General features: G+C 40.8%; 1 long non-coding RNA gene across 1 annotated transcript; it reads right to left on the bottom strand.

Moving 5' to 3' along the window:
- Positions 1-670: 670 nt before the first annotated feature.
- LOC116704653 (uncharacterized) lies at positions 671-10,668 on the bottom strand. Its single transcript, XR_004335743.1, has 3 exons — positions 10,659-10,668; positions 4,731-4,737; positions 671-774 (listed from the first exon to the last, which is right to left on the bottom strand). It is a non-coding gene; the product is annotated as an uncharacterized LOC116704653 (long non-coding RNA).
- Between the last annotated feature and the right edge of the window lie 551 nt (positions 10,669-11,219).

An 11,219-nucleotide genomic window follows, 5' to 3' on the forward strand; every position in this document is an offset into this window, starting at 1 on the left:
GTGTGTGTATGTGTGAAGCAGTGAGACTTTGTTTTGTGACTAAGCACAGAGTCTTTGTTGAGCTGAGGGCCTGTGCAGATTACCTGACCTGTTCTGCTGTCAGCTGAGTCACTTCTTTACTGCAAAGACAAGCACAGGCAGCCAGCAGAGAGAGAGAGAGAGAGAGAGAGAGGAGAGAGAGAGAGAGAGAGAGACACACACACACACACACACACACACCCTCTTCCCTCAATTTTTTAAATTTGCCGGTCCAAGCTATTCTTTATCAGAAGAAACTTCTCGTCAATGTTTCAACTCATGTTTCAAATTCGTTGCCAATGCAGACACAATTTGTTTATTAAAATGTTAGGTTTTTATTTTTAGTATCTGCACTGATTTGTTGAACAAATATTCAGTCGTTTCGTCTCAATTGCCAGTTGCACTAGCAAAAACAGTGTTGTGTTGAAATCTGTTCCCAACGATAGTGTAGATGTGGTAGGGGTTAGGGATAAGGGTTGGTTCAGGTTTACGTAGTGGGTAACGTATCGAAGGGGCAACAGTCTTCCCCTTAATACAGACATGCGGGGGGGGCTTAGTTAGTATTCACGGCCATGTAAAACTGTGCATTTATCACACACACATACAAACAACTTTAATGGCATCATTTTACATTTACAAGAACACACACACACAGTGCGTGGCACTATCTTTGTGGGGACCGGTCACTGACATAATGTATTCCCTAACCCTAACCTCAGCCATCCCAACTAAATGTCAAACCTTAACCCTTACCCTCTTATTTCTAACCCTAAAACCAAGTCTTCACCCTCAAACAACCCCCTTAAAGTTGTGGGGTCCAAAATTTTGCCCCACAAAGCTGTCTGGACACCACAAGTGTACTGAAATCCCAGGTTTTGGACCCCATGAACTAGTTAAACAAGAACACCCACACACACACAAAATAGTGCTAAAGCAAAGTAGTTCAGCATAAAATGAGTAAAAGAGACACAGAAAAGAAAAGGGAACGTTTTGTCTTGTGTTAAATCTAGAAAACACATCAAGGCGTTTATCTTCTGAAGGCTTTTTATTCACTTATGAAACTCAAAACGGGGCTTTGGATTTCGGACCGCTGTATCGAGCTCCTCTGCTGCTTCCCGGTGTTCACTCACTAAGTGAAGTAAATGTTCTGTAGTTTGTCAAAGTGACAGTGTGCAGGAAGTGAAACGGGGGCCGCTGATAAGCAGCTTCTCACACACATAGGCAGCAGCACAAGAAATGCAGTGCAGCATGTGAAGGGTTGTCTTTTTGAATATTACAGTTTTTTTTCCAACTGCACACACACAAAATCTTTTCATTTCACACGATTTTTGAAACTTCTCACTCAAAGTGCAAAACACACACACCAATTCTCCAAATCTCCTTCTCAGCCTTTCACTCTTCTTTCTTCACACAACAGGAAGTGACTTGCTTTCCCTTTCCAAACACAACCAATCAAAATGACACACACACACACACACACACACACACACACACACACACACACACACACACACACACCTTAATTGGACACTAAACAAACACTGCTTTAGTATAGCCCTTGTAGGTCAAAGGTCATATTACCTGTTTTGAACAATAGATGCCAAGGATCGACAGAGAGCAAGGAGAGGAGGGAGAGACAAGGGACAGCAAGAGGAGGAGGAGGGAGGAAGAGAAAGAAGGAGAGCCATCTCTGAGATCAGGGCCACACTTACTCATCGTGTGATCAACTACGGATTGACCAATGAGACAACCCCATTTTGAGTAGCCTTACAGTGGCGTCCATACCTTCAGAAATGAGAACAGACATGCAACTATTTCATGACAGATACAGTTTTTTCCAACTGCTTACACACAAAACTTTACACACAAAATGCAAACTTCCTCACATTTCCTTCAAAATGTAACACACACACACACACACACACACACACACACACACACACACACACACACACACACACTCTTGTATTCTAAAAATGATACCTTTGGTTTGTACGTATGTTTGTAGTTTTGTTTCCTTGTTTCTTGCTAGTCCTTGTTCCAGATTTATTTTAATTATTCGTGAACCTTCTCAGACAGGAAGAGCCCAGGTGGGACCAATAACATTAACGCTAGCTCTGTTCCAGCACATATGGCAATGCACTGCAGCAGTTAGTGATATTAGTTACACCTGTGATTGATGGGCTCTGCCATGCATCTTATGAATTGAAATTAAATTATATCTTAGGCCTTGTTCAGACTGCAAGAACAAAATCTTTTTTTTTAATTATTATTATTTTTTTTGCAAATTGGCTCCAAACCACATTTGGAATTGATTTTTGAAATGCAGTTCCAATTTCTAAAGATGGGTCTTGAACACTCTGGCCGCTCAAATTGGATTTCAAAAGGGTCCTTTGCGTGTCTCGCAACGCAACGCGGGGACAATGTCATTTCAAGAGAATCTATGCTGTTACTGGCAGAACAATATGGAGTGATTTATTATTATTAATATTATACAATTATAATATCCTCAGTCTGAATATGTCTTGTGCAATGGTGGAGTTCTGAACCACTCTTAGAAACTTAAGTCTAGTTTAGGGTTCTTTCACACCTGAAAGTCCCAACCAAGGTCCGGACCAAGGTTCCGATTTTTTTGTATTGTATCAGGGCTGTAGTCAAGACCACCTTAGTTGAGTCCAAGACAAGTCCAAGACCAGGACTAGTCGAGTCCAAGTCAAGACCGAGTCCGAAGAGGTTTGAGTCCAAGACAAGACTGAGTCCAAAAAGGTTTGAGCCCGAGTCAGGACAGGAAAAAAGGTCTTATGCATGTCAGTATCAAGTCCATCATTTGGGGTTTCACTTTCCCTCCAATATTAATATCAACATAATAAAGACACCTGGACTCGGTCCAGACAAAAAGCCATATTGAGCAAGACCAGTGGCCGAGACCGAAACAAGTCAGAGTCCAAATGCTAGCGAGTCCGAGACAAGTCCGAGACCATACAAAACGGTCTCTAGACCAGACTCGAGTACTACAGCCCTGCATTGTATACATTTGATCCAGTTAAGTTTGGGTTTCACACTGCAGTTATGCAAGCGCACTAAAGAACTCTACCCGAGAAAACCACGGCCTGTCTTCATCACATACGTGAGCCACGTCTTGATGGTCCATGTCCATCAGATACTTTTAACTGATTGGTTGTAGACGGGCTTCCCCGACTTCTCGAATCCACTATCAGCTGTCAGAAGTTTTGTGAGTTCTTTCAACTGACTGCTGCTCTCCCCATGGTACCGCGGCTACCTGGTTTTGTTTTGCTGCAGTATTGAGAAGCAAGACATGGGATCTTTCCTTGGGTTTTAACCCTAGTGTGGTCCTTTGGGTCCCAGAACGCGTATCCCACTAGCCTCATCTCGTCTTCCGGGATCCCAGAGACCCGTCCTGCACTCGAACATGCGTGTGGAACATATGTATGATCGCATAAAAATAAACAAGGGTCTCCGAGACCCAAAGGGCGAGGCCACGACGGCAGTGGGGAAGGCCCTTGGGAACCCGAGGAACAACGCCAGGCTAATGAAAAAAAATGTCAATAAAATAAACAAGTCCCCGTGACACAGAAGACAACACAAGGACTAAGGAGCTGCAGAATTTATTCAGAGACAAACTGAAACCTACACTCTACATTTACTACCTCTTAACAAGTAAACTGCTGATTTATTCTCTGCGTTGGTAACCTACAGCTGTCTGCTCTGAGGACATTCCTCGTCACACTTTTCAGCTATGTCAGGAGGAGCTATCCCGGTCTAACAGGATGTTAGCCTGCCAGAACGTCCTGTATTTGGTCCGAAGTGCTTCCACACAGAAATGATCCGGGCCTTCGTTCAGTTAGATCCGGACAGAGACCACCTGTTTTTGTGGGACCAACTTTCGGCTGTTTGGTCCGGATCGTGGTCAGGTTTACACACCTGTGATTTTAATTTGGATCAAACTGAAAAGTCTGAATCTCCGGACCAAAAGACGTAGGTGTGAACGCCCCCTTTGACTGGATTGTCAAGCTTATTAACGTTTGAAGCTTACTTTCAAACAACATGTATTAATGTTTTGACTTGTGCTTATTGTGGCGTGTGTATTTCCTAATGAACCACACAACACTTACACGCTATTTTTTATAAAAACGCAGTTTTCAAAAATAAATGTAAATAGACTGTTCTTACATAGCGCTTTTCTAATCTTACAGACTACTCAAAGGGCTTTTACATAATATAGGAACCACTCACCATTCACACACTTTCATACACAGTGGCCGAGGCTGCCATTAAAGGTGCCACCTGCTCATCGGAATAACATTCACACTCCGTTGGGAGCATTTTGGGGTTCCGTGTCTTACTTAAGGACGTGAAACTGCCAGGGCGAGGGATTGACTCATTGGTAGATGACCGCTCACAGCCGCCCCCAAATGTTACATTCTGTAAAAGAAACCGAACATTGTTCAAAGTGCTGCAGCTTTAATGCCCCAACTGCTAATCAGATAAACACACACACCACACACCACACACACACACACACACACACACACACACACACACACACACACACACACACACACACACACACACACACACACACACACACACACACACACACGAGCAACTAGGGGCTCAGCTTCTTGCCTAAGCACACTTCAACAACTGCAGAGCCAGGGATTGAACCACCAACCTTCCGATTGGCAGGCAACCACTCTACTGCTGAACCACACAAGGTACATACCATCAGTCAGTTTTCAGAAAAGTATTCGGTGACACACAGAGCTCGCCAAACCTGTAGGTGGCAGTTTAACGAGAAGCTCAAGCCCACGTCAGCCAATCAGAATCCGGAAACTAGCAACAACAGCGACAAATCACTTCCTCTCTCTTGTCTTCTTCACTTCCTCGGCTGCCTTACCCTCCGTTTGTCTCAGTTTACCTGCAAACGTGCAAACAAAGATTTCTGAAATCCCCACTCTGGCCGGAGGTTTTACAAAGACTCGTTTTCGGAAGTGAATTCTCCAAAGGGAAGTGTCTTCATTTTTGTCAAAATAACCACGTACGTGGAAACAGGTCCTCTGCTATCTGCTGCACAGCTGATTTTGATGGCTGACGTTGTCACCAAACTCAATTCCAAATAACAGACTAAATCTTCCAGGTTTTTGAACTGGGCTCTCCATGGTATGTGTGTGAGCTCAGAGCTCAGCTGCTGCTCTCCAGGCCTGCGCCGTCAAACACAGCAGCAGCTGATTTCACTAATTATCTTCTAGCGTAGAGGGACCCTTCTAATTAGTGAACTCAGCTGTCGAAACGCAGGAGCAAAGAAACCTGCCGACAGTTCCATGGCTGAGGACCGGATACTCCAGGGAACGAGGATCTGCTTTGGCAGGTCTTCGTTGCTTCATATTCAGAAATGATTGATTCCTCAAAGTTCCAAACTCAAAAACTCGTGTTTTACATGAGTTTGCAGCCTCATTTCTGACCTTTTTTTTTTAACCCTCATGATGTCTTCAGGCCAAATTGACTAATTTTTCTAAATCAATGTTCTTTTTATCTACCCAATTTTAATTCCCCAAAACAACATGATTGATTCCACACAACGCTCTTTGGCAAGTACACATCTCTACTTTCATTAATTTTGGGGCGTCTTATTTAATTTTATAGCATTTGAAAACAAACTGAAGTGTTTTTGAAATAGTAGTGAGTAAAAGTTGACATATTCCAGTCTGTGATTATCATCAACATCCATTCCTTTAATTTTAGTCTCAATAATTTCTGCTTTTCTAACTCAAATATTAATATAATTTCCTATAAATGAGGTATCTTGACCAAAAAGTAGTGTTACGTAGTGTTGAACATTGAAAAAAGCGTCAAAAGTGTTGAAAAAAGGGACAAAAACGTTAGATAAAGTTAAAAACATCGAAAAAAGCGTTTCAATTTTGACAGGAAGACAACACAAGGGTTAACTATTAGTCTAAATAATTCCTAATTTCTGCTTTTCTAACTCAAACATTAGGAATAGTTTCCTATAAATGAGGTTTATTGACCAAAAATCCAAAAATAACAGTAAAACTAAAGTTAACCCTTGTGTTGTCTACCGTTAACCATGAACTCGTCCTTCCAGGTCAAAATTGAAAATTAACTTTTTTTTGTGTTTTTCCAATGTTTTTGTCACTTTTTCCAGCTTTTGGCACTTTTTTTAAAAACCTGAGCTGGTTTAATAATAGATTTCACACTTATTCTTGGAATTCATGGTCAAAAAAACCTCATTTATATGAAATTATACTTAAGTTTAGTTAAAAAGGCAGAAATTATGAATTGTTTTGACTAATAGTTAAGATCAGAGGACGTTGAGTGGATCTCAGATGGGTAGATGTCAAAGTTTAGTCCGGATACTGTTTTGAAATCATTAAAAAAAAAAAAGAATTCAAATGCTATGAGATTAAATAAAACACATTAATGATCTAATGAAAGTAATCATTTATGTTACCAGAACAACATATGGAATCATTCATGTTATTTTTGGGCAATTTGGTGGAAAGAAATCCATATTTCTGATAGAAAACACTATATAAAAGGGTCAAAAGTGTTGAAAAAAGGGACAAAAACGTAAGGAAAAAGTTCAAAACATCGATTTTGTTGCTCAATCACAGGAGCACTTTCAGTGATAGACTCATTCTCCCAAAATGCACCACAGAGCGCCTGTGGCCATCAACCTTTTTAACTCCTCCCTCTGAGTATCTGACACACTCACACTTAGAGAGGTTGAAACTGGACAATATTATCTGTATTATCTGTTTTGTGCAATAACACTGGCCTGACATGTGTGCAATTTCAAATACTACAATTATTATTATTATTACTATTATTTAACTTTTCACCATTCCAAATCCTTAATTATGTTAATTATGTAAATAATGTGTTATAACATTCCTTTATGTAAATACCGTACGTATCCAATTCCTTATATTTCTTTATTTCTTGTATTTCTACTCTATTTATAATATTTGTGCAACTACAACACAGAGTTTCCCTTCGGGGATCAATAAAGTATTTCTGATTCTGATAAAAAGAGTCAAAACAAGGGTTAAAGATTATTTTTTGGGGCTCCACTGGGTGAGCTAGAGACCTCCTCACAAATAAATGACTATTCCCATGAAATAAGCATAACTAAGGGTTTCTTCACAAACTCACACTCACACACTCACTCAAGCCTTTGCCGTGAGGAGAGTTTCTTCAGCGAGGAAGCGCCTTTCCAATGCAGAAACAAACACACACAAAAATTCAAATGAAAAAAAAAAAGCCCATTTTAGAAGCTGTGCTCTTATCCGCCGCCTCAGAATGCTAAATCCCATCTCCACCTTGTGTTCTAACTATTCTCTACAGTTTCCTGTTGTTCCACCTCTTCAGAAGTCAACTGGGGAGAAGTTCACGAAGGGGCCAAGAGAAGGCGGAAGCAGCAAACAGAGACGGCTCTGTGAAACACCCAGCGTATATTTTCTTATTCCCTCTGACTCTCTTCATTGATTTTTTTTGGGATCTTTTGGTACTTTGCTGGTACTTTGCAACAGTTTGCTGGTGGTGTCTTGGCATTTAGATGTGGTCAGCCAACCCATTTCCCTACTCATCGACGCACAAAAAAAATCACCCTTTTGCCGCTCAACAACTGTAGCGCGTAGTATAAAAGACTGAAAATCCACCTTAGGATGCGGGTTGGGGTGGTGGCTGGATCGAAAAACGCAGGACCCTCAACTTTAAGACTTTCTATCCAGGCCAGTTGCCTTTTCTTATCACAGACAACAGTGGAAATAGCGGTTTATCTCAAAGTTGTTGTTGACGCCTCGCTCTGTTGTGGTTTAACTGTATTTGTTCACTTTAAATAGCCCCAAAATATCTCTAGACAAAAAAAAGGACAAAGCGTCAGGTTGTGAGAGTGAAAGTCAGGCCGAGTCTGTTATCTGTCCGTCCCCGGGGCACGCTTGTCTGCAGGCTGACTGGCACCTTTTCTTCTTATCTTGTTGAAAGTGAGTCTCAGGGTCCGTGTGTGGACACATAGCAGCAACTTACCCACTATCAACTTGTGCACACAGAGATAAAAACAAAGGCTCTGCTCAATGAAAACGCTTAGCCGTGCACTATCGGAGCGGATGGCACAGACAACGGGGCGATCAGGGTAAGAAGCAAGTATCTGGTTGATGTCCTGTCAGATGTTTTATTAGCAGTATTGACTTAGCAGCTGAGCTTTTATAGATTTAGATGAACTCTCTCTTATTGATCATAATCATCTTCAACTGCTAATCCATTTTAGACACCTTTCTCCTCAAAGAATCGTGCAAAAGCATCACTTCAAATCTCGTGTTTAGCAGAGAAATAGGTTTCTTGGAAAGATATCATTCAGTCCGTTGGTCCCTTTGGAAATGAGCTGGGAATGAACTTTCCCCAGATCAGGGTCTGGTGTCAATATACAGTCAATGGAGAAGCTACCTGTACTGACCATTAAGCCTTTACTGAGCAACACACCGCATTTCTGTGCTTATGGAAGCCACAGTGACTCATAAAATAAACATTAGTCTGAGCCACAGAACAGGAAGATAAATTGGCCTATATATAATAAGAGATAAATGCACTTTCTTCACAGGCCTGCACATGAATTCCTTTTTAAAAGTTTTGAAAGAACACTAGGGGGTGTGCACACATACACACACACACACACACACACACACACACATTCTTGAACATACAAATGTATTCACTTTTTGTCTTCCTAACCCAGTTACTCTGCAACATAATATTGAAATAGTTTTTAACTCTCCATTTAGGCTACTTTTTTCATTAATACTTGCACGGTCTGTTTCATACTTTTTTCCTCGGAGTGAGGATAGAACTCACAAGTTCACAAATCCCCAAAAATGAGCCCTGCATTTCAAAGAATCTAGTCTCTCTCGCACTGCCAGTGAGGCTGATATTCCCAGCGAGGCAGTGCGTGATCTTCAGTACTCCACCTCTGCGGAGCTGCGGCACAGTGTGGAGCTTCACGCTAAAAACACAGCCATTTCTAAAAAGGCTTCCCCTCTGAACCCCCTAATCAAACACATTCAAATGGGAGCGATAACGTGGAAGCAAACCTCCAGGACGTCACTTTATCACAGCGTGAGCCCCGAACCCTCGTTCCAACGAAGCAGATCTGACACATAAAGGGGCAAGTCACTCGTTTAATGATCAGACGGATCAGAGTTGATGGATTGGGCAGATTATGTGCTAATGAGGGCTGCTGATGATAATAGAGGAGGATTTTTTCAGAGGCTTCTAATGAGGTTCCTCCCTGAGGACTGGGAGCTTCCCTTCATCTGACACAGGGTTGGAAGTTTAGGGTGCCCTTTTAGTCATTTAGCCCCCTTTAATGTTAAAGTCTGTTAACCTGATGCCAAAATAACTCCTTCAGGCTTGAAAGGTGACTGTGAAACATCTCTGGTTGGCTTATTGATGCTATGGAAGCCGTTGTAACTGTAGAAATAAAAAATAATCTCATGGACTATTGGTATAATATAGAAGTGTGACAAGATCTCGTCCCACGAGAGCTGTGTCAACTTGTGTGTGTTTGTGTGTTGCGGTGGATGTGACACATGCCTTTGGATTGGGAGATCTGGGTTCGATTCCCACTGCGATGCATCAACCAATGTGCCCCTGAGCAAGACACTTTACCCATAGTTGCTGCAGATGCGTGCAACCTCTGACATTCATAGCCATTGTCAGGTACCCAACCCTGCCCACCACTTCTAAATCGTTCGTGTGGCATTGCTCGCTTGATTCATTTCATTTGCTCTTCGTAGTTTTTACTAAACTAAAATAATCTGACAGTTTTAGTTACTAGTTACTTTACAAGTTAAGATTTCTGCACACAAAACACATGTATTTTATTTCAATATGATGTTTTATTGTAACTTAACCCTTGAGTTGTTTTCCCGTCAAAATTGAACATCAACATTTTTGTTAAGTTTTTTTTTTTTGATGTTTTTTAACTTTTTTAAAGTTTTTTTGTCCCTTTTTTCAACACATTTTTTTTCCAATGTTTGTCCCTTTTTTGGACACTAACACTATGTAACACTAACTTATTAACTTTGTTTTTATTTTTGGGATTTATGGCCAATAAACCTCATTTATAGGAAATTATATCTAATGTTTGCGTTAGAAAAGCAGAAATTAAGAATTATTTAGACTAAAATTAAAGGAATGGATGTTGATGATAATCACAGACTGGAATATGTCAACTTTTACTTTTTTATTTCAAAAACACTTACTTTTTTTAAATGCTATAAAATTGAATAAGACTCTCTAAAATTAAAGTAGAGATTTATACTTGGCAAAGTACTTTCACTTTTGATATTTGTTCTATTTTTTTCTCTTTTTGATATTTGCTACTGTACATCCACCAATTGAGCAAAATTTTCAATGCAGGACTTTTACTTGTAACGGAGTATTTTTTTCAGTTTGTTATTAGTACAATACTTCTACCACTGCTAATAAATGAGTGCCAGGAAACTCAAGCAGAACTTGGCATGACACTACCAGAATACATTGCACGGCTGCTCCGATAGATATGGATAAGAAGCAGGGAAATGATGCTGACAATGGACACACACACCATAACCTCGTAGATGATGATCAGCTGATCACCAAAGTCAGTAGGAGTCCAACAAAAAAAAGAAACAAAAAGTGAGTCAATCCATCTTGTACATTTCACTGAATAATTGAAATGTTTGACATTGGAGGAAAAAGTCATTGGATCATTCCAGTCAGTAGGACCCAGTGGGACTGTGGTGGACCCAGCTGGAGCGGACTCAAAGCCAACTGATTTGTAGTCAAATTGTTGACTCAAAGTTTGCGGTCTGCACAGAACAATATCGAAATCTCTTCATTTTTCTTCCTGCTTCTGCATTACAACCCATCAACCTCAGTGATGTTCGGGCGGTCCGGCAGATGTGCAAAACAGCCAGACAGTCTGATTTGATGTGATACGTGTCATATGTAAATATATATAACTAAATAAATCATTCCCAAAAATCTAGTGGCAGTAGCTCAGTCCGTAGGGAGTTGAGTTGGGAATCGGAGGGTTGCTGGTTAACCCTTGTGTTGTCCTCTCGGGTCAAAAAGGGACAAAAAGACATTGACATTTTTGTCCTTTTTTCAGACTATTTAGTTTT

This window comes from Etheostoma spectabile, chromosome 16, assembly GCF_008692095.1.
Source record: "Etheostoma spectabile isolate EspeVRDwgs_2016 chromosome 16, UIUC_Espe_1.0, whole genome shotgun sequence".
NCBI classification, from domain to species: domain Eukaryota; kingdom Metazoa; phylum Chordata; class Actinopteri; order Perciformes; family Percidae; genus Etheostoma; species Etheostoma spectabile.